Below are 24,785 nucleotides of genomic sequence, written 5' to 3'. Positions count from 1 at the left end.
AATTCACCACCCTTTCTTTTCTGCCAGCTCGTGGCAATGGATGAAAAGAGAAAAGGCACCAAGTGTCAGGAGAAAGAAGAAAATCCCTCCCCAAACTGAACCTCAGGAACAGTCCTGGAGCTATAGTCTCCAGTTGGCAGGGCGAGGGTACAATGGTAAGTGACCCTACACCTCCCTACGAAAAGGAAGGCCAATGGGAAAAAAGTGTTTCTCAGTAAAGGTCTTCACAGCTAATGCCGTGCGAGGGCAGCAAGTTTTGGCACAGACGTGAGAACCAGATGAGGACTCCCGTGGCATGGTCAAGGTGAAGTGTGTCTGACTTCCTGGCCTGCCCTCCCCAGACTAATAATCAGGAGGGGCCGCTCTGGAGCCCTCAAGCGCCTGTGTGAACACAGTGTCTCCTGGAGTGCTTGCGGCTTACAAGTAATGGGAGAGTCTTTTTATAACCGTTGTGGTTTCATTTAAAAGGAAGCTCAGAATCAGTGGTAAAGGGAGGGGAAGCTTGTGAGCTGCAAACCATCTGAAAAGGGGGAAATCATAAATACCAGAGTGTCTGATTATTTGAACGTCTCTTGAAGTCGAATAATGAACCTTCTTCATGTTTGGCTTTCCTGGACTTGGCTCCCTCTGACAACTTTGCAGGCATCAGGGTCTGTCTGGAATTCATTCCAAGTTGGAGGGATATTTTTTCCCTTGACATTTTGCAGCTGAGACGGCCCCCGAGGAGGAAGCTGAGGAGCGTAACATTACCAAATATGTCCTTTCTCCTGCTTGTATATTTTATTTCCACAGGAAAAGAAGGCAGATGCAGGCCAAGGAGAGCTGGCCAATGAGAATGTGGCCACAGCAGGCAGCTTCTGGCAATGGAGACACTGATCGGACGCCATGGTTCTCAAGAAAGGAAATGCTTGGTGCCCAAGAGTAAAAAATCTGTGCTTTGCTACAGGACAAAGTCTGACAATTTTTTTATGTGTTACCCAGCTATTTCAGAAGAATTGTCTTTGTGTTCCTGAAAGCACTTTGAGTAGGATTTAAAACCACTGTGTGTTCCTTTAACTAGTTCATTATATTCTCCAACTGGGAAGGTTGGGCTACTACCATGGGCCTCAGAAGCTTCATCTATAAAATGGAGGTACAGGTCATCCCATTCACTATAGGTTCCCAAGCCTGGACTCTCTACCCTTGTTTGATCATGAGCTCCAATCCCTCAAATTTGAGCAACCTTCCAAATTACTACATTTTGACTTTGCTTTAAACTTACAAAACATATAAGCTAGAAATTAAGGACAGTGAAAAGGCTCAGCAGGCAAAGAAACCTGTGTCTTGGACCTGAGTCGGTGCCCCCAGAACTCACATGGTGGAGAGAAAAAGACTCCCACAAGTTGTCTACATAGATGCTGCGGTGTGAATATGCCCACACGCATAAGCACACATAAAAATTTTATACATTTTTTTAGAAATAAAGAAGATGCTAGGCTAGGGATATCATTCAGGTGGTGGACTACTTGCCTGCCACACACGAAGCCTTGGGTACCATCTGTGATACTGCATGAAACAGGTAAAGGAGTACACAGACTTGTTATCCTAACAGGAGGCAAGAGGATTAGAATTTCAAGATTACCCTGGATTTCACAGTCAGTTTGAGACCTGCCTGGGCTATATGAGGGTATCTAATAAAAACTAACACATTCTAATGCTTTTCTTTGTAAGTATCAGTAGTTTGTATTACACTGTTGTTGCTGTAGTCCTTATTACACTTGCTACATAGTCTTACTCTATTGCCCAGGTTGGCCTAGACCTCACTATGCAGTCCAGGCTGGTCTCTAACTCTCCACATCTCTGTCTTACCTTCTCCAGCACTAGGATTCCAGACACAGGTCACCCACCACAGTTTGATAACTTATGTTTAAGTACTCCCTGTAGCAACTCATCCTTCTTTGGAACTTAGTTCTAAAAGGTCATTTTGGCCCTGCCTTGTTTTGGGTTTCTTTAACCAAGTGAGGGCTTCAAGTGAGGGCCTGGCATATGCTGTGTTACTCAACTATGTCTGCAGCCCGGCTCTGCTTTTCTCTACAGGTAGAAGACATTCACCTCAAACTGGCACATCTGCACCTTTGAGGGCCCATGAGGAACACACAAGCAAAGAGGCTGCAGAATGTATACCCCCTACCCACACAGTGAATACCTAAGAAAGCTCAGTTTAAAATGCATAGTAGCCTCAGCTAATCGTTTTTATACCACTTTTACAAGAGAATAATTACAGAAGAAACATGATTCACATGTGGGTGTATGTGAGCATAGGTGTGTTTGTTTTCATGTGTGCATGTACACACATGATCAATGTCTGGTTCTTCCTTTGTTACTCTCCATTTTATTTTTTAATGACAGCATCCCTACTGAACCAGGAGCTCACAGATTGCCTATACTAGCAGGACAATAAGCTCCCAGGGTCCTCTTGTCTCTGTCTGCCCAACACTAGCATTATAGGAGTATACCATTTCATCAAACTTTTTTTTTAAATAATTATTGTGAGCCACCATGTGGGTGCTGGGACTTGAACCCGGGTACTCTGAAAGAGCAGTCAATACTCTTAACTGCTGAGCCATCTCTCTAGTCCCTTCATTGGACTTTTAAAGTCAGGTCCTCAGGCCTGCACAGAGAAAGCTCTGACAAATGAACCATCTCCTCAATTCCAAAGGAAAAAAATAAAAACTAAACTAAATAACTGTTAGCCTCAGAGGCTGTGATTACTGTTTCACCTTGAGTCAGGAAACACTGGACCTCAGCAAGGCTTGAGGTGAATTGGAGTACCTCGGCCCACAGGAGGGCAAAAGTTACACTCTGCTGGTTGGGGCAGCTGGGAACAGGGCTCTAGTGCTACAAAATGTGATTTCTCAGAAGAACAGGGACCCCCAGATCTTATTATAAAATTAAGTCAATTTACTAGTCTTTGATGCACAAATATTAACACCAAGACTTAAAGCCAGACAGACAACACTGCTGGCCATGCCCTGCCTGTGGGCAGCCCCTGGATGGTCCCTGATCTCACATCCTGCTGAGTCAGCAAGGTCATTTTGTACAACACTGACTCTTTGCATCAGACATTCAAGCTCTTGTGGGTAATTATGTGTGTAATGTTTTCCCTAGATTTATGACTCAACACCCATTTCATCAGTCCGATAGGGAGCTCAAGAAGTGGCCCCTTCTGTAAACTTAATGAGAGAAAAAAACATGATGGAATTTTTTTCACAGTGTTCTTAATAACATGATTTCATGTTTTTCTGTCTCACACATATCTCATCACTGTCTTTGACTAATAATAATATTAAGATAGTGGAATGCAAATGAACATCTTCCTTGGGTTAGTTGCCAACTCTGACATGATTTGTGGTGGATAACGATTAAAATAGCTAAGGTAGTCAGGTGGTCAAGCAAATTAATTAGCTTGACAACAATAACCAAGTTACCAGTAAAGGTGTATCAGTTATCATTTAGCAGAAGTGATGAAAATATAAAGAATTTAAGGTGCAAACTTGGAGGAAGAGCCGGAGAATCAAATACATAAAAGCAACCACATGGATGAATCAGCTAAAGAAATGAGAAAGCAAGCAACTCTGGAAGAAAAACTTTGACATGAAAACAAAGCTAAGTTGGGGGAAACTTCAGTAGACTGACAAAGAAAAGCATGATAAAAGAAATGTGTGTGCACTTGAGAGCTAGAAAATGAAGGACTGCCTGTGACAGCCCAAGAGAATTAGGAAACAGGACACTGGATCTTGAGATTCCCCAGCCTCTGAACTGCAAAGTTAACTTTTATTATTTATCAATCACCCTCTCTATGATATTCTGTTATAGTGGTCCAAATAAGTTGAGATCAATATTATTATTACCCGGTTTTACTTTGGACAGGGCATCATGTAACATAGATTGGCCTCTAACTCAATATGTACCCCCAAATGACCTTGAATTTCTTCAGATCCTACCTCCTGAGTGCTAGAGTTTTAGGCATGCATCACCCTGCCCAGTTTCAACAATACTAGGTGTCAGAGGCACGGTTTTGTCTATGTGATGTAGTCTGTTAACTGAGTTGTGTCTCCAGCTCTTGGTTGCAACTTTATACAAAAAGAAGAATGAGTTTCATTTTTAAAGATCATTTAAAACCCATAGAGCAGAGCTTTTGTTTTTGTGTTTTTAAGAGATTTTATTTTACGTGTATGAATGGTTCGCTTGCATCGACGGAAGTGCGCCATGTGTGTGCAGCGCTCACCACAAGTTAGAAGAGCACACCTGATCCCCTGCAACTGGAGTTAAAGATGTTTGTCCGCCACCATGTGGGTGCTGGGAACTGAACCCGGGTCTTCTGCAAGCACAGCAAGTGGTTTTAATCGCTGATCCACCTCCCCAGCCCTAGGGTAAGATTCTTAAACCAAAGAGTTTTAAGAAATAAAAAAAAAAAATTATAGTGAGTCTGAGAAGGTACTCCCCGTTATGCAGATGATGGTGTCTTGGACATTCTAGTCTGGTGTTTCAACACTTAGGGAAAAGTTATCTACAATTATCTTGATGATGTTAATGTCTGCCAATTTTTCTTAAAATATAACCAATTTGAAGCCACTTTTCATAAGTAATGGATATGAGTAACTGGAATTTTAAATTCATCAAAAGTTCTATTTCATCATTTAACTGACACTATGTTTTTGAAAATTAGGCAGAGTTTAAAAGTCAAATGTTATATCCTTTCTTAATGTTTAGATAGCATTACCCAAATGATTTATCCTAAATCTCCTAAGTGTATTAGGAGTGAACAAAGAGTGCATAGCAGTGACATCTCCAAGTGATGGGTTAGGGGCCTGGCTGATCAAATTTGTGCAGAAAGAGCACTGTTTGAATCCTTAACTTTTCCTTAGAAGAAAAGACATAGTCTCTTTTTTAAGACTAGCTAAGATGTAACTAAAAAGAAAAATAAGAAGCAAGGTAGTTCCAAAGAGTCTTGTATGTGTCAGAGGACAAAGGACTAGGGACACGTCAGGCAACCTGAGTTGGATACCCTTAGTGGAGATGCCAAAACACATCCCCTGGACCACTCATTTCCAGATCTAATGATCTCATGAGTGAAAGAAGAAACAGCCAGAGTCTGGAACTCACAACCTTGGCAGCTGGCCCCTCCTCAATGGGAAGAACTATTTGTCATTTGTTCAGGGAGACAACCCACTATATCCTTCCTACTCAAGGAAGGTTGCTTAGAGTATAAATGGCTTTTACTTAATATTACAAGGAAAAACTTTCTAGGTACAAATGCCAGCACTCAACACAGGCACACCATTTTCTTCCTCTTCACCTTAGTTTCTTTATGAATATAAATTCATTATAAATGTATGTAATTAGTTATGCATTTGTATGTCATATGCATATGCATGAGTGAAAACTTACTTCACACCTTATTTTACTGCACTCAAATGCAATTCATAAAACAGTAAAGCAACATTTCCTGAGATTCTCCTCAGAGAATGGTGGAGTTAGTACTAAAGGTGCCATATGCTAATGAGTGACCTTTAAAAGGTGATCATTTCTCTTGAACCTTTTGCTATCCAAGGCAGGACATTCTGCTATTTATACTGCAACAATACTAAAATTGTAAGAGATAGAACATAGAGAAACAATTTATTTTTCCAGGAAACTGATTCACTATATCACCAGAGCACAGGGCATTTAACAGTGTTCTATGGGTGAGGAAGTAAAACACTGTCAGGTTAGGAGGACACCACTTGCTTTCCTGCTGAAATCTATTCCTGGTGATCCAAGTTACTCAATACCAGAGATTTAGACAGCACCATCTTGTGCTATGGGAGGATCCAGGGACTTAGGGCTACACGGCTCAACAAAAGAATAAACTTTGAGGCCAGGGTACCATGTCCTACTCTTAAAGATGTAAATTATCTCAGCACTCCAAAAAAGAATGCATTATTTTCTTACCTTGATATACATACTTTCAAAATGAAAAAAAAATGGCTATATATAAATCTATAGGTTGCATAGGACTACATGCCAGTAAACTGCACAGACAAGTGAATTCATATTTATATTATCTGGATGTACTATTGAAGACACATGATATTTGGGTGAAAATACAAGAGACAATGATAATTAAGAGTAATATGATTTTTTAACATGCAGAATGCACTATAGTCACTACTACAACTGTTGTGATACTTCACTAGTTTTGGGTGACAATCCTGAAATTCCAAACTAGAAGGAAAAGTAAGAGGACTTCTGTCTTAAGCAAGAAGTTCTCTGAATGCTGAAAAGAAACAGCGTCTTGTTATGGGAGAATGAATTGTATTTATAGTATCTAAGAGGAAGAATCTGAAGTTACTTGACACATTTTTTTCTTTTCTTCCCTAAGGCCTTCTGCTGTTCAAATCCTGTCTCCACTCCAAAGCAGTTTGTCTCTTCAACAGCAACAATGACACAGATATAATTGCTAGGACACAGGGTGTGCGACACACGTTGCCCTGAAGCATGGATGGTGCCAGTCTGAAGAGTAAAGTTTGGGGTTACCGGCTGTGTTGGTGCTGAGTATTGAACCCATTGAGGGGGACTCGCATATTCTTCAGTATGACTACTATTCATGTACTTTTTATATACCCAGTCAATGGCTGCCCCCATCCTTCCTTTCACATAAAGTTGGGTATAGGTCTACATTATTCCTCAAGTGCTGAGATAAATGTGCAAAATCCAAAAAGCTTAAGGCATGGGCAAACTTCTATAGAAAAATGTTCTTTTTTAATGGTATTCATCAGACTGGAAAATCTTACATAACTCTAAATACTATCTTTCCTGTCAAGGCAAGTATAGATGCATGACAATATAGTTGTGTTTGCTGCCCACCAATATATTCCCTGTCATGGATATGCTCAAGGCCATGGCAGGAGAAATTTTCTGCAGTGTTTTTTGTTTTCTTAGGAGAATTTCTGATCCAATTGAATGTGGCGCCTCCTTGATCCTGACCCCTGTTTTCTTGTTCTCAGTCCTCTCTGTCTTTTCACACCCCCCAAACATCCTGTCACCCCTGGTTTACTTCAGTTTATTTACAAGCATTTTCAGTTTCTGATCCATTAAGAACTCTAGTCTTTGCTCAGCACGCACTGCCCACTCCAGACGCATAACACTTTACAGGCATTGAACAATGGCTATCTGTTCTCTCCTGCGAAGTTTCCAGAAACAAGCTTTAGCGAGCTGCCATGTGTTTATCTTTCTTAACACTCCAACAGGCATCCCTCCGTGACTCACACACACAGAAAGCCAGAGGCCTTGAGTGGTTGTTTATTCTCCCCAGCTGGACAACCCTGCACGTGGCTCTCAGCAAGGGCCAGGATTAGACAAGCCTAGGGGAGCTGCTCATGTCATCTGTAGATCCAAGTATAAACAAAATCTCAGGAGTTTGCCTTTCCCAGATCCTTTAAGCAAGTTTAGGGTTGACCAGGAAACCCAGCTTAGCTTGCCATCTTTACTTTTCCTCCTTTAGACTCAAATGAGAGAGGCAGGGTGAGCTTAGATGGTACAAATACAAAGAAGCTTGTTGTCGTTTCCAAGAGCTTAGAACACAGAATTTAGCCTGGAGAAGTGACCAACTGTAGCTATTAACACAGAACTGTTGAAGGCATAGCTACACCAGCTTCCTGTGCTTGCTTTGGAGATGAAAGGATGAACCGCATGAATTGCATGTGAGCTCTAAGAGTTGTCCAGCTTGCAGCTGCCCTGGCATATGGCTGTTATCTGCCCACTCTTGTGGAGTTTTACTGTACATGAGTTAATATTCAGTAGCAGACTTAAAGGACCAATATAAGAAGACTATGGTCCTTCTCTGCAAGCACTATCCTTTCTCTTCAGATATCTCTGTCTGCCTGAACTGCAGTCTCCATCTCTTCTGCTCTGTAAGGCAGCAGTGTTCTATTTGTGTTCTTGCTCCATGCATGATACTTAAGTCAATTCTTTTAGGTAACAGGCAAGAATGTGCACTGGACTAATAGAAATAGATCCCCTCTTTTTGTACATCACAAATCTGAGTGTTGTTATTGCTGTAAGCTTCAGTCTAGCTTCCTAGTCTGACACTATTTCTGGGGAGACATAAACAAACAGCTGCTCCTTCCAGATAGGGAACCAACAGCAGGCCAAATATAGATAAAACTAGATCCTTGGTAAGGCAATGAGTTTTATTTATTTTATGTACAGGATTAGTGCACATACAGTATTATTGAGGGGTTACTTATAGGAGCAAAAGTGACTCAAAGACAGGGCATCAACAAAAGCCTACCCAACGTGGGTACCAGACAAGAAATCTAGAAATCTGGAACACATTGTCCACTTGCAGGCAGCTCAACAGGTTGGAGAATGTCCTTTCCAAGGAGATTAGCTTCCAGGCAGCTCATATGGTCTCTGCTTCTTCTAGGCAAGATTTTACACTTTATCTACACTTGGGGAGGAAAGGGCCTGGCATATCTGGTGAGTTTCAGGAACTTGTTGAGTTTATGGAGTTTTACTGCAGTGAAGGAAGTTTTCAACTCCCTTTGGAACATCCTGTTTCTTAACAAGCATCCCCCCAAAATGGAAAGTTTTAGTCTAGGAGGAAACTGCTGTACAAGACACGCTTAGTGTAAAGGCAATGGGGTTGAAAGGGTTTTGTACTTCACCCTGATTCAACAGCTGCCACCCCATAATAGTTCAGAGTCACCTGGTTTCCAATGATACAACCTTACAGTTTTTAAAATCCAGTTGCATCGAGAGTTTTGTGATCACACTGTGTAGCCCATACCAGGCTCAAAATTGTGATTCTCCTGCCTGAGCTTCCTGAATGCTGGGATTGCCCATGTGTCCTGCTCACCTGTTTAGGAATATTTTTGATGAAGCAGTAGAAAAATTTCATTAAGCTCGATATCTTTACATAAAGTCTTTTCAAGATTCTGCCTGATGAAATGGAGACTCTCCATGATATAATTATGCTACAATGTGGTAGTTAGCTCATGGTGGGCAAAAATCATATTTTGTGAATTTTTTGTTGCTGTCGTTAAGACTAAACTAGCTGTTCTGTTCCCTAGACATCATCTCAAAAATTCATTGAAATGATTCTATTATTTCAAGAACAACAACTAAAGGTTTGGGTACCAGTGATAAAATTAGAGAGAATGTAAACCTTCCACCTTGAGTCCAGTAGTCTATCGTTACAATAATCTTGGAGCACAGACTTGGGCTATGATACTAGACTTACTGAAATTTTAAAGCATCATCTTGCTTGTGTTCTTTAAAAAGTTTATTATTTAACATAACATAATGATTATCAAGATGAGTGAAGGTAATATCCATTTCTCAAAAGGAATGGGCAATATTCAAACACCACTTCAACTTTGTATGAACACAGTAGGAAGTGTATTGGAATGAATTTAGCATATTATTAACCTAAGAAAATAATGCAAGTTTATTAGAGGTCAATTTGTATTTTAATTGTATGTCTTACTTTTTAATCTTATATACAGCAAAGAAATAATATGAGTGCAAATTACTGAAGCATAAGTTACAACTAGAGATTCATGGTATAATCATGTGATTGAACAGATTTGTTGAAGCTTGCAATTATTAACATCAGCAAGTCTTTTTTTTTCTATGCATCTCAAGTAGAGCTGGGTAGTTATAAATCTATCTTTGTGCTTCCCATGGAAGGAAAAAAGAAAACAAGATTGCCTGCTTCAGATTAGTGACACCCATCACAATTACCCAGAAAACCAAGATAGCGAGAATGCGACAAATTGTTTGCCTGGTCCTCTCTTCTATGCAGTATAAAGACACCCTTAGTGGCTTGAACTTCTCAGGTTCTAGACTTTCCTATAAACTTACTCTTCAGAAGTATCTGTGCTTTGCATCAATACAGACTACTTTGCTTTTGGGTTTAACAGTTCCCTTTCTCCACCATGTTTGTTGTTTGTGGAGACAAAGATTCCAGGTTCTTTCGGATATCTGATAAGAGTGATACTAAGATACAAAGAACAAATTCTTACTGTTTGACAGAATGACTAGGAACAAAGAAACACAATTCCAAAGAATTTAAAAATATATGTATGAATTTTCAGAGGCACGAGGTTCCTTAGATAAAGCCTTCTCAGTTTCATTCATATTAATTTCCAAGACAGTGGCTATAATATCTCAAAAAGTTTCCCAAGAATGTTATCTTTTACTCCCAGCTGGAGTATTCATTCCCAATTAAAACCTCTTTTTTGAGTTGTTGGTAAGGGTGGTCCAAGAGATTCTCAAAACAGTATAGCCTTTTGCTATTGCCCATGGTTGCCTCCCTGAAGTTGAAGGTAAGTCTCTTTTGCTGAAGACATCACAAACTTTGAACTTGGAAGAGTGAGTTCTAGCTAATTCTAAAGCTTCCTCCTTAAGATCTAGCTTTTGTAGTATTGGAAGAGCTATGCGAGCTGCTAAAGGAGGGAAATAATCAACACTACTATCAACTGTGATGCCGGTGAACCACAACAAAGACCAGAATGTCAAGATCTCCTTGAAGGTACAATAGTGCGGCTTGCCTCTTGGCAGTAACCAACAACTGTCTAGTTGGATTTAAGGCCCACTTACCAGAAAGGAAATCATGCCTGGTACTATCAACCAAGCCAACTGCATGCAGCTAGTGGGATCACAGATTTATATTACAGTTGGACCTAATACTGCCACCTTCCTAAACTAGTATAATTGTGAACTTCAGTCAAAATACATGCCTTCATACCCACAGATCAAGTACAGCTTTCACTTTTCATCAAAGAAGCTTTAAAACATTTTATGTTTTGTAGCAGGAGACAATTACAGAAAGTCATAACTAGTTAAAATGCAGAGAACGAATGACTGTGGAGTGTCCAGCCTCAATGAACACATATACAGCACAACTCCTGCCTACTAGACTAGGAATATGGAAGAGGGAGTAGAGTAATTTTAAGGGCCAGAGAAACAGGAAGTCTGTTATGAGATAGTTGTACCTTCTAGCTTTGTCATGGAAGCTACACCAAGGAAACCACAGCAATGTGGCTGTCTAAACAAAATCTGATTAATTCTTGCATCACTTGACATTGTAAGGTCAATGTGAAAAATCTCATAGAGTCCCATCCCTAAATGAACAGTTATAAACAATTAACAGCTACCTAGAGACAGAGACTTAGTCTTTCCCAGGGATGAGGTTTCCTGATTGTTTAGCCAGTACCAACCAGTCAGCCCTTCTAGTTTCTAGCCATTCTATATTTCTAATATATGCATGCAGGTGACAATTAACAGGCTCAGTAGGTTATGTTTATGCATTTATCCACTTATGTGCATATATAATAGTTAAAGAAAAAGAGACTATGAATTTGGGAGGGATCACAGAAGAGATAGAATGGAGAGGAGAGGGGGGAAATGATGTAAATTTTAATTAATTAAAAATTAAAAGTCACAAAGTTTATTTTACAAAATTAAAATAATCACAAGTTGTTTAACCACTTAGCCCTTGGGTTATTTGTTTTGTTTTGTTTTGTTTGTTTGTTTTGCACTGGAACTGTGGACTCTGCAAAGGAAGTACCTTTCAACAAACAGGCATTTTATCTTTGATTTCTGTTCTGATTGTTTCCCATAGATCTTTGGTATTATCAAAACCAATGAAAATCTCATGACACTCTGATGTTTTATCAGATTGTAACAATTAATTTCAATGAAGCACTTGCATCTATCAGCAGGAAATCCTTTGGGCCTCGCCAACTCTTTCTCTCGCCCCAGCTGAATCACCCCAGGCAGAAAGACTGAAGTGATGCACACTAGCATTCCATGGCAACTCAATCTCATCTGTCAACTCCTGGCTTCAGTATCTTGGGGAATTCTGACATGGGGAAATATTTCAAAGCATTTGTGCTGTTCTTTGGGTGAAGCCCAACTCTAGTTGTTTTCAAGATAAGAAAAAGCTTCCCCCCAGTTCTGTTATCATATTGTGATTGAATGTTTTTGTTTTTGTTACTTTGGCATTCTGTGTGGGGTTCTGGCTGGACCCCGAGAATATAAATATGACTCATATGAATGAGCAGAGTCTCTTATCTCCTGTGCGCTTGTCTCATAAGCTGAGACACAGTGAATATGATTGCATAGGCTGCAGTAGTAGGTGTTCATGGAGTCTGCTATACCACGCACTATGTATATAGGGAACTTAGATGAAAGGCCATTAGTCCAACTGAAACTTTAGTGATGACTTTGGAAAGAAATAACACTTACGCTGTCATTAGATGAGTGTGGAGGGAGGGCATCTTGGGTAAATGAAGGGTATAGTGAAAAGCTGAAAGGATATGGTTGTGACAAGTGGCATGGACAACAGTGGTACCTATACACTTTTTGGATGTGAGGACTAGAGAACTTGCAGGTAAAGTTGTAGTTCTCTGAAGGAGACAGACTTTCACGGAAAGAATCAGTCAGTATCCATGTTCCTTGAGGGCCTCTGGCTGAAGGAATTTTGGCAGCCTTCCATAGAAAAGTGCCATAAACTCATCAGACTACTTTCTAGCTACAGTATAGAATTTGGGCAAGAAATTCCTATCATGTACAAGTAAATAAAGGAGGTTTGATTCACGAAATGGAAATAAATCAGAAGTTCAGTTTGATTTAAGACTGGATTTTTTTTCAGAGACACAACATAGATATACACAGTTTAGCATAGCAATTTATTTGCACAGTATTAACTAAAACATGTATTGTGACTATGCAGTGTGTCTAAGGTCACAGCCTCTATCATGATTAACTTGAAATTGAGAATTTTTTTACTTAAGTCTGCCTTCTATGCACTTCAGTTCCATGTATCATTCTTGGTTTCTGACTTTTAAAGCCACATCACCTTTACTAGTGCTTGTGCAGAGACAGAGAGGCACTAAGTACTCACTCACATTTCCCTAGTCCCTTTCTAGCTCCATGGAGCTGGAGAAACATCTGTCTCTGGTGTGTACAGCATACGAACTATTCACAGTTGACCACATCCGTTGGGCAAACCTCACTTACCAGTCCCAAGGAATGTACAAACTCAGGTTCCAGAACACAGCCCGACTGATCAGTCTGGCTGTCTAAATTGGGAACTAATTAAATGTTTTACCTGGAAGTCTCTCCTCATTTAAGCAGAACAACCATTCCGAAGCAAACATTCCAATGAGGCACTCTGGGGGTGGGGGAGGAGGGAAGAATCCAGTCAGACAACAAGAAACAATTGCTTCTTGCTGCGCCCCAATGCATTGCTTCCTCAGTGTATATGCACAGATTGTTACAGGATATGGGTATACTCTTATGCTGATAGATGTGACCACAGAAGGAATTAGATCACACTTTCTTTGATGCCAAGGTAATCAACAAGATTTTTCTCTCTCCTCTGTAGGATTTCAGTTCAGCTCACCAGCACTGATAAAATATTGTATTTATAGGCTGCATGACTTAGAGTGGCACTTTAGCATGTAGATGCCATTTAGACGTGGGAAGAGTGTGAAACTAAGTTGGTTATCATTTGCATTCAAAAGTACACTAATTACCAAGGCAGGGTCCTGTGGTCCAGTCACTTAGAGGGTGAGGCAGGAAGGAAGAGAGCGAGTGTAAGGCCAGCCTAGGTTCTATAATGAGACTCTATCTACAAAGAAACACATTGTTTGGTGTGGCCAGAGAAATGGCTCCATGGATAAGAGCCCTTGCTGCACTTCCAGGGGACCCTGGTAGAATTCTTAGCATCCATACTGGGCAGTTCACACTCGACTGTAACTCCAGCTCCTGAGACCCTGTTCTGACCTCCACAGGCACCTGCACTCATGTTCATATACTCACACAGACACAGAGACATAAACCCTAAAACTTAAAGAACTGTTTAAAGTATTTCCCCCACATACCCAAGTATTCAAAGCAAGAAAATGCCAGTGCCTTTCTGAAGAAGAGCTTCTGCTTGCACAACAGCCCACACTCTTTGGGAAGGATAGCTGCCTCCGGCTGGATTGTGTAGGTCTAAGATGAAAATCCCATGAGAAGATTGAAAAGTGGGAGTCGTTTCCAAAGGAGAAAATTCCATCTGGGCTTCCATACATTTTTGGAAGCCCAGAAACCTTTAGCATAAAATCTCTGTTATAATTTAAGAAAAAGTGGCACACAAGAGAAAGATGCCATATGACAGGGTTCAAGCAAAGGGGTTTTTATTATTAGGGAAAGGGATCCTCAAAAGGGGAAAGGGAAGTGGGGAGACTGGCCTCCAGAGACAGGAGCAGCAGGAGAGAAGAGAAAGGAAAGAGGGGCAGACAGAGGGAGATGGGGGAGGAAGAGAGAGGAACAGACAGAGGGAGAGGGAGAGAGGGAGACAGAACACAAACACAAACAGAGAGAGAGAGAGAGAGAGAGAGAGGTGGGAAGGTGGGCAGGGCCCTTTAAAAGTGAACACAATGAATGTGCACAGGTGGTGCTCTTAGTGGCTGCAGCTGAAGGCATATTCTGTCAGAACCCCAAGGACAGGCCAGTACAGGTACCTGAATACTAACAGTGTCCCTATGTCATTGACAATATCATTCAAATTGCTGTGGAACAAACTTGGAAACAGCTGCTGCTAATAGACCAACATGACCTTGAGTGGTGTGTATCTGGGGAAATAGTTGTTTAGCTTGAAGGCTGCTGTCAATGTTGGGTGATTCATATACTTCACATGAATGAGAAATTATGTGACATGGTTTGAAAGGGACATACAAATGGAGCAGACCAAGAAAGAAAGAAAGAAAGAAAGAAAGAAAAGAAAGAAAGAAAGAAAGAAGGAAAGAAGGAAGGAAGGAAGGAAGGAAGGAAGGAAGGAAGGAAGGAAGGAAGGAAGGCAAGCTTTGAGAGAGCGAAGTCAACTCCAAGATGGAAATGAGGAGCAGAAAAGTGATCCTAAGGGTAGAGATTCAGAAAGATTCTGGAAGGAAAGAAGAACTAAATCATATATATTTATATATGATTACATATTTTCACAGGGTTGGCCAGCTTGAAAAGGAATGGGATGAAGGTCCTAAGGCAAGGGCGGACAGTCACAGCAATGAGTGTACAACTATCTGATAAGCTATTCGGTGACAAAAGGATGCACACTGGGTCGGGCGGATTTGTAGGCAATGAGAAGAGATCATTCAAGGGGCAAAAATAACACTGCATTTAGTGAAAAATAAATTTAGCTTGTAAGTCAAAAAATATAGAACAGTATAATTTTTAATGTCCATAAGATGCCCATCAGTATTTTATGAAAATAGCTATCTGAATAACCAAGAAACATACAAATATCTATCTCTTTTGTATGCACAGAAGTGAAATGAATGTTCATACCATGATACAAATTTTAGAGATGGTTCAGCAGTTAAGAGCACTTACAGCTATTGCAGAGGACATGGGTTAGTTTCCTGGAATTCACTCCAGTCTCAGAGATCAGATACCTTTGGTGCCGAGTAGTCACGTGGGATCACACACATACATATATATTTTTAAAAAACGATCTTTTATTTTTTAAGGTTGGACATTATCCTCTGACAATGGCAAGCCGTTGGATTATTTTGATAGAACATAAATGAGGAAGAGTCAGAGAGCTAGCCCAGCAGGGAAAGGGTTTGTCACAATAGCCTGGTGACTTGAGTATGTGTGTTGACTCACATTCAGATACACACACACACACACACACACACACACACACACACACGATAATACTAAATAAAGCTTAAAGTTGTAAGACTGTCAGTGAGTCAAACGAGTGGAGAAATAAAGTGGACCACCGTCCCCAAGCTTCTTTAGAGCATCTTAGAAGTTTAATCTTTTACAATGGATGAACTATTGGCACACTGTGGCGTGTTGAATCCCATATGCTGCTAAACAGAAGGAGTCACGTGGAATTACTGTGTAAAATGAAGAAAGGTAAGCTCATCTGTGCTAGTAAAAGGTAGTTCCAGGGAGCTTAGGAGATGGCTTACCTTGTACACTCACACACAAACACACCATTGTACCATTGTACACTACACCCACACCTTCAAACGTACACAGGCAACTATCCTCATTCTAACATGGTCTTACAGTCTCACGCTCACCGCCATCAACACACTCACACTCTCGCATACTTGCCAACACAGTTACTAAAACACTCAGTGCACGCGCTTGTGCAAATTCACACTCGCATTCATATAAGAGCATCCACATTCACTCCCACAGTCACGCACCCACACACTAACACACTCACAGACACACATATACAGCCACACTTTCTTTTAAATTTATTTATGTTTGTACTTTTAAATGTATGAGTGCATATTTATGTATATTTATCTATGAACCCCAGAAAAAGTGGTCCTCTTTATTTCTTTACTTGTCTGACTCATCAACAGTTTAACATTTGTTTTATTTATTATTACTATTGTGTAAATTATTAAATGTATTTATTTATGTGTTTTTTATGTTTGAATGCTTAGTCTGCATGTGCACTTACATGCCAGAAGAGGGCATCAGATTCCATTATAGATGGTTGTGAGGTACCATGTGGTTGCTGGGAACTGAACTCAGGTCCTCTGAAAGAGCAGTCAGTGCTCTTAATCACTGAGCCATCTCTCCAGCCCCAGTCATACTTTCACTCACATACACTCACAAGCACTCACACATAGGCACTCACATGCACACACACACACACACACACACACACACACACACTAAAACCAGGCATATTCAGTCACATTCAAACACATTCACATACTCTCACATACCCTCGTATGTACACCCATATCATTATACTCACACACATGCTTTCATTTCCTCTCAGTCTCACACTGACCCACATACTCCGACACTCACACTCATGAACATTCACACCCAGTCTCACCCACACTCATATTGTCACTCATTCGTGCACATTCACATACTTATACACACACAACTCATTTGCACTCACACACTCACTCTCTGCCCCCACAGACACAAAGACAGTGGGGAATTTTGGGATACTGATAAGATTTTATTAAAAGGGTGAATGACCTGAGGTTTTATGCTTTGTGATATCTCATTAGACAATACAGTTACAATTTATGTGTTTTATGACTCAAAAGACATATTTTAAAACCATGCTGGTAGAGGGTTGGTAAGGATGCAATACCACCATTTAGAACTGAGACAAAAAAGGTAGGAAATTGGCAGAAAGGGAAGGCAGGCTGACCGATTCAGAAAGGTTGCCACAGCCCCTAGTACACCGTGATTACAGGTGACTGCTCAAAGTCTTCTACGGAGGCTTGACGAGCAGGACCATGGCATAAGGCAGCCCATTCAGGGATGCAGAGAATCATGGTGGCACCTTGTTCAGAAGCAGAATCCTGAATCTCAAAGGGGCCTCTTTGAGAATGAATATTCATGCACAGGAAAGAAAAGCATCTCAAACTTTAACATGTGGGATTTTCTTCCAATGATTTGTAATCTACTTCAAACCTGAAAAATGTTTGTTTCTATCCACACAATTGTGTTTTCTAGCTGGACTTTCTTCTTCAGAATTGGCTGGGTAAGTATAGGTAAGGTTACCGATGTACGCAAGGCAGGTGCCCTATGACTATGGCCTGGGAGTCTGAAGCAGTATATATTTGGCTCATTTTTATTTGTTTTTTTAAGTTAATTTTTTTCTTATTTATTTGCTGTTTCTTTTAAAGGACTGTGGCAGCTTACCTCCAAACAAGCTGCTTCTTCATGAATTCTTCCCTCTGAGGGTAATGAACATGACTCTGTTGTCTTTCGGTGGTCTGCAGCATGGCTGACCACCTTAAAGCAATGCTTTGCACACCCTCAAGAAATTGCTTTGGGTGTAGGGCACACCAGTGGACAAGCTATTCCATCATAAGCGGAATATTGAATTTTCTTTGGTCCCTACTGAGACTGGCAACATCAGTTTCTTCAAACCTTCTAAGGGAGACAGGAAATGATCTGGCCTGAGGGGCAGCTAGACTTGGGTTGACCCATGCAGAGTGAACCCAGCGAACCCAGGAAATGAGCTGGCCTGAGGGGCAGCTAGACTTGGGTTGACCCATGCAGAGTGAACCCAGCGAACCCAGGAAATGAGCTGGCCTGAGGGGCAGCTAGACTTGGGTTGACCCATGCAGAGTGAACCCAGCGAACCCAATCAGGCGCAGTGGGGGTGAAGAAAAAGGAAGTTGCTAAGTGTCAACTTCAGGGACAGACTTGGTTACCCACCAGAGTCACCACGAAGCCCCAAATATCGCTTAGAATGACAGACCCACACCAAGGGCTTGAAACAGGACTGTGGGCTCGTTTAAAGATTTGCCACTGTGGCCTGGGTTCTTTCCTCCAGTGCTGGCCTTGGTTCCGTGCTATTGTCCCTTTCACTAAAACCAGAACTGAAGACACCGAGGTGCAGCAGTGACCAGTGTTTCCTTCGCTTCTCAGGAATGTTTGCTGAGGTGTGGTGTTTTGCAAAACCTTTAATAAGTAGTACGCCATGTTCTCCGAACCTTTATTTTTCTAAATGTGTGGGGAGGACACTGTTTTTTCCTCCTTTGACAACATTCCAGAACATTCCTGCCCCTGGAAATTCAATGCCATCTTCTGAAAGTAGACACTGTGACCAGAGCTTTGTACTGCACTAATATATTCACATTTTCAAAGTGAGAGAGACCTGACTTCATAGTCAATTCCAGACTAAGGTCCATCAAGTTGCAAACCAGAAATCTTTTTTCCAAAAGGCAATGCATATGGTAAGAACCTCCATTCTTGTCTGCCTTCAATATGAGGTAAACATGATAAATAAAACTGTCTTTAATATTTTCTTCAAGCCTTTTTGGTCCATTGTAGAATTATCAAAAGCATTGTCAGTTAAATATGGAAATATCTGTTTCCTATATGTGAGCACAGAATTCTTTCTGACCTGCCACTGTGGGCTGGCATAGACAGAACCGGTCTCTCCTTGCAGTGTGGCTTACATTGGCTGCTTTCTCTTCTCATGCCTGAGAAAATGTGGAGGCGATTTGCATCCAGTTGACAAACAGACTCATGGGACAGGCTCACTTAGGAAAACCATCATTTTTGTTCCTTCAGTGGAGAGATGGAGGCTGACCAAGAATGCACATGGAAGACATTTCCACCTAACCAGAGAAGAGTTTTTAGACTTCACCAAAATGCTTGCCAGCCATGAAGGATATGACCAATGCCGAACTCCATGAACTGAAGGTGCTCCTGTTTTCGGAAGGATTTGCTTGGGTTTCTTTCTTTAGAGTGCCATTTCTTTTCAGAGCACACCGCGGCTGCTTGATGTGTCATTTCCCAGAGTGCATCATCATGGCACATGTGACTTACTGTACTGAAGAGGTGATATCATTGCTATCCAGCAAAAGGCTTTGGAAACTGGATGCTTGGCCTTCAAATTTGAAAGGGGTGATCTCATGGAAAGTGGGCAGTGAGCAACAGACTGTAGATATTGCCTTTGAAGATGAAGTTCTTAACATGAACCTTGAAATATCAAACGTGAAAATAAGAGAATCATCTATGAAGACATATTATAGAAATTTTTTTCAAAAATTAAGAAATTAAAAGAGATAGAAAATTTAGGAAATCAGTTGGTGACACAAAATATTCTTGCATTTATTGGAAAAGCAATTCATTTTAAATGTCTGTTTTTAGGAGTTTTAAAACATACTCTTCTATTAAAATAATACTATCAAGGCCTCTTTACCCACTAGTCATTACAGAACAATGCCAATGAGCTGTGAGATTTTTTAAGGTCTACAAAAATTAGGAGTCTAAAATGGCTGAGAGGCACTTGAGAAAGTGCTCAACATCCTTAGCCATCCGGGAAATGCAAATCAAAACAACTCTGAGATACCATCTCACTCCTGTCAGAATGGCTAAAATCAAAAACACCAATGACAATTTATACTGGAGAGAATGTGGTGAAAGGGGGACACTCCTCCATTGCTGGTGGGAGTGCCAACTGGTTCAGCCACTTTGGAAATCAGTATGGAGATTCCTCAGAAAAATGGGAATAAACCTGCCACAAGACCCAGCAACTCCACTCTTAGGCATATATCCAAAAGATGCCCATTCATACAACAAAGATGTCTGTTCCACTATGTTCATAGCAGCTCTATTTGTAATAGCCAGAACTTGGAAGCAACCTAGATGTCCCTCAACCGAAGAGTGGATAGAGAAAATGTGGTACATTTACACAATGGAGTACTATTCAGTAGAAAAAAACAATGGAATCATGAGATTCCCAGGCAAATGGATGACACTAGAAGAAACCATCCTGAGTGAGGTAACCCAGTCACTAAAAGAGAAACATGGCATGTACTCTCTCATATATGGATTTTAGACATAGATCTGGGGAGTGCCAGCCTACAATCCTATGGCCAGAGAGTCTGGGAAACAGAAACTTCATTCAGTGGCTGATGATAGAAGAGGCAGACTCCCATGGCTAAGCACTGAGCTGAACTCAAGAAAGCCAGTATCAGAGAGGGAGGACTGATGATCAAAGGGATTAAGACTGGGCTGGTTTAACCCCCAGAAACAGCTGACCAGACAAAGGTCAACTCTTGAATCCCAGGCATCAGCCTGGGAATCCAGCATGGGACTGATCAAGACCCCCTGAATCTGGGTGTCAGTGAGGAGGCCTAGGGAATCTATTGAGCCTTGGGCAGCAGATCAGTACCCATCCCAAGTATACACACGGACTTTGGACTCCCATAGAACAATGTGAGGTGCACTCTCACCCTGAACTCTTGGGGAAGGGTCTAGGCCCTGTCCTATATGAAATGACAGACTATGGACACCCCCATGGAGGGCCTCACCCTCCCTGGGGGAATGAGGTGATAACGGGGGGGGTTGGGGGAGGGCACGGGAGGAGGGGAGGGAAAGGGAGAGGGACCTGGAACTGACTTGTGAAGCAACCTTGTTTCTTATCTAAATTTAAACTGGAAAATAAAAAAAATTCACCAGTTGAGCTCATTAACAAAAAAAATTATTAAAACATGGAAAAAAGAAATATTGTCTTCAAACCAAAAAATAAAGGTTCAAAGTGGAAATCAATAAATGCTTAATTAAAAAATATTAGGAAAATAACATTGTATGAGGTAATCAACTGCAAGTCTCCTCTCAAAATTTTGGCATATATTATATTCGACATGGATTTTAAGGGTGGATTTTTAATTTGTTTCATACATGTTACATGACCAAAGCTTAAGAGTGCAAGGGCCTGAGACATGCCCTGAATAAGATCAATAAAATCAATATGGAAATACGTGTTGTCCTTGAGTCACTCTAAATTAGACAATGGAAAAATGAGAATCAGAAAGGGCAATGTTACACAGCATAATACTGCACTTGGAAAGATAACCACCACACCTCCCAGGAACAAGCAAAAGCTGGCTGAAACCTACCTTCATTCCTCTGGATCGGGACCTGCAGTTTTATAATGTCTTCTTGCTTGTTTTTAGAGGCAAGTTTATTTTAGTGTCGGTCAATACACTAGTAACATCTCATTCTGGATCTGGTTATGCCCTTGATGTATATTCCCTTGACAGCTGACCTCTGCTGAGGGGATTGGATGGTGAGACAATGGGAATTTTAAATGTGGAGGAAGTGGTTCAGTGTAAGCCCAGTATTAGAAAGTCCTAACACATGAATGTACTAGTTAGTGAGGTTTAGCTGAGGACCTGACTTGGATTCAGATATCCTGATATCTTAATATCCCCTTTTAGTGGGAATTATCCATTTCTCAGTTAAAAAATAAAACATTAAAGAAGATTGTACAGTGTTTATAGTATAATCTCCATTCTATGGTTATAATGGAGAAAACCTCAAATGTTTCAGTGAAGATTATTTTCTGTTTCTCTCTCTCTCTCTCTCACACACACACACACACACACACAATATCCCTAAATTATTTATGCTAACTAATTATGTTAATTTATGATAAGAATCTAGACAAACAACATCCCAGCTCATAACCAAGGTGTATGCGATTGGTAGCACGTTATGCTATACAAATTGTCAGGGAACAAATAACTTTTAGGTTTTTATTTTTGAATCTCTTACCCAGAAGGGTAAAAATAACATCAGTCCAGGATGTAAATTAGGAGAGAAGGGAGCCGAACATATAAAGCAGAAGTAGGGGAAATAGAGAAGGAAGTTCCTAAATTAATTTAACAACACTAAGATTGACTCTCAATACCTCCTTGTTTGACTTTTATATAACTACCCCAATTTGCAATAATTCTGTTGATTTGAATGAAGCACAGTCAAGACTGAGGTTGAGAGGCAATTTCTTTTTCGTTTTCGCCTGTTTGGTTTCTTGGTGTGGTGTTTCCCATACCCTACATTTTTTTTGGAATCAACTGCCTCATCAACTGATGTTTTTATTCCTGTTTTCAGACCTCTGAGACAGGTTTTCACTATGCAGCCCAGGCTAGACTTGAGCTTTATAGCAATCCTCCCATCTCAGTTTCCAGAATACTCAGATTACAGATGTGAGACACTTCACCTGTCTGGAACTTTATTTTAAAACACCCTTATTCTCTCTGGATGAATGAAGCCTTGTGCTTTTTTTTAACTGAAAAGATACTTTCCTTGTGTATTATTTTCTAAAATCTAATTTAAAATAAATGTGCATGCCTATTATAAATGCCTTAAATGATACCTAAGTGAAATTATTCTCCTGGTTAACTTTCTCATGCTTTCTTACTTCACCTTCTAGATGAATATAATTGCTTCTGTGTCCTGAAGTTTATTTTCTGTTGTTGTGGCAATGAAGAGTGACTTCCACCATAACAAAGGGCAATGGACCCACAACATGAGCACAGGGCTCTGCTTTCTCTTGACTCAATTCTTTGCCTCTGAGCTGAGTTTTCTCAGGATGCAGAAGACTCTATAAATATGCAGTGTTTGTCTCTATATAATGTGACCACCCTGTTGTCTTCACAACTGGGAATCTTTCCCATGAGAGTTCTTAATCTGTGAAAGACGTGTGAGACGAGGCATCGTCTGAAAACTGATGTGGGAAGCAACCTGGAATGTCTTGTGCACAGGGAACAAGGTGCAGCAACATACACTAAATAATCATTGAAAGGATGCAACTAATTTACACATGTAGACATGGAACTATACTATGTATAATGACAGAAACAAGGAAAATATGATCTAGTAAATGCCTACAGCAATACTGAATATATATAGCATGATTACATATGCACAAATGGATTTATTTCATTACTGTTACCTTCAAACTTTCTGTTTATTTGCATACATATTCAATATAAGTGCAACATATATAAATTGAACTCCAGAAAATGATTTCAGTGTGTTTAATGCAGAAATATATATAGGTACACATTCTTGATGAGCCCAAAAGTGGCCTTTATATTCTAGGATTCATGAAATATTTTAAAAATTATTTACACACTTATTTATTTTTGTATGTACGTGTGTATGTGTGTGTACATGATTGGGCAGGCTAGCCATTAAGGCCCTAGGATTTGCCTGTCTCTGCCCTCCAATTACTAGATTTGGAAAGATGTGTCCAATGTTGAAGAACACTATCAGTATTGACAGTCACAACAAAAGGTGGCCCCAAAAAGCAGTTCCTTTAGGGCTCAGAGTTGAGCTTAGTGGTAGAGTAGGCAGGAGACCCTGGGCTCATCACAGGCACCCAAAGATGAACACATAAGTGTAAACAGAGTTTCCTGTCCTACCTGGTCATGCAGCCCTTTAGAACCATAGAAATACACAGAGGTTTATGTTAACTACAAACTGTTTGGCCGATGACTCTGGCTTTTTACTGACTAGCTCTTTCTTAATTATGAACCCATTGCAACTAAAATATATATTGCCATGAGGCTGTAGCTTACGCATAATGCTCCAGCATGTTACTTCTTTGGCAGCTACATGGCATCTCACCAGAGACCCACTCTCTGCCTTCCCTCTTCCCAGAATTCTCCTAGTCTGGTAGCCCCACCAATACTTCCTGCCTGGCTAATAGCCAGTCAGCATTTATTCACCAACCAATAAGAGAAACATATTCACAGCACTGAGAAGGACATCCCCCATCATCTCCTCTTTTCTGCCTAAAGAAAAAGGAAGGTTTTAACTTTAACATAGTAAAATTATAGATATCAAAACAGTCATCAAGCAAGAACTATAGTTAACAATATTTACTAGCATTTGGCAAAATTTAAAGAAAATATTTCATTATCTATCCTATCTTTGTGAATCTACAGTTTTATATGTAACATATATTTATCATAATTAAGGAAACCATAACTATCTGTCTTCAACTCCATCAAAGACCACGGAAGGATAATATATAAGCTCTACAATTGACAGAGACATCTCATTGCCTGGACAGTCACTCAAGATTCCTCTTTAACATTGGGACATCCGCTTTTGGCCTATAGGCCTAGCATCTCTGACAGACTTTTCTGTGAAGCAAGATTTTCTGAGGACTGTACTGTCCCTTGGCAAGTTTAGCAGTCACTTTTCTTTGTAACCTGCTTGTCCAGTTTGGACAGAATGCTGCCAAGCAGTTCAGGCAAGGGCAGTTTCTTGTCCAAATGGCTATTTTTTGCCATGTTGAAGGCAAACTCCATAACGATTCTTGGTGTTGATGCTACATGACTGTCCTTAATTCCTTTGTTAAGAGCATGCACTCGAATTATAACGGAAGTGCTCAAAGCTTAAACTGGCTTAAGCAAAACATATAGGGAAAGGGTCAAAGCAGACATGAGTTAGAC

The 24,785-nt window shown here is 40.5% G+C and overlaps 2 long non-coding RNA genes across 2 annotated transcripts in view; both read right to left on the bottom strand.

Annotated features, from left to right (window-relative positions):
• Positions 1 to 24,785, bottom strand: part of LOC121132819 — a 118,013-nt gene that overhangs the window by 6,698 nt on the left and 86,530 nt on the right. The gene's annotated exons all lie outside the window — the stretch shown is intronic.
• LOC121132818 lies at positions 17,003 to 23,853 on the bottom strand. The gene is made up of 2 exons (XR_005869465.1): positions 21,438 to 23,853; positions 17,003 to 19,512 (listed from the first exon to the last, which is right to left on the bottom strand). It is a non-coding gene; the product is annotated as an uncharacterized LOC121132818 (long non-coding RNA).

The sequence above is a fragment of the Mesocricetus auratus genome, unplaced genomic scaffold, assembly GCF_017639785.1.
Source record: "Mesocricetus auratus isolate SY011 unplaced genomic scaffold, BCM_Maur_2.0 Super-Scaffold_100018, whole genome shotgun sequence".
NCBI lineage: Eukaryota > Metazoa > Chordata > Mammalia > Rodentia > Cricetidae > Mesocricetus > Mesocricetus auratus.
This window is presented reverse-complemented; position numbering and strand designations above follow the sequence as displayed.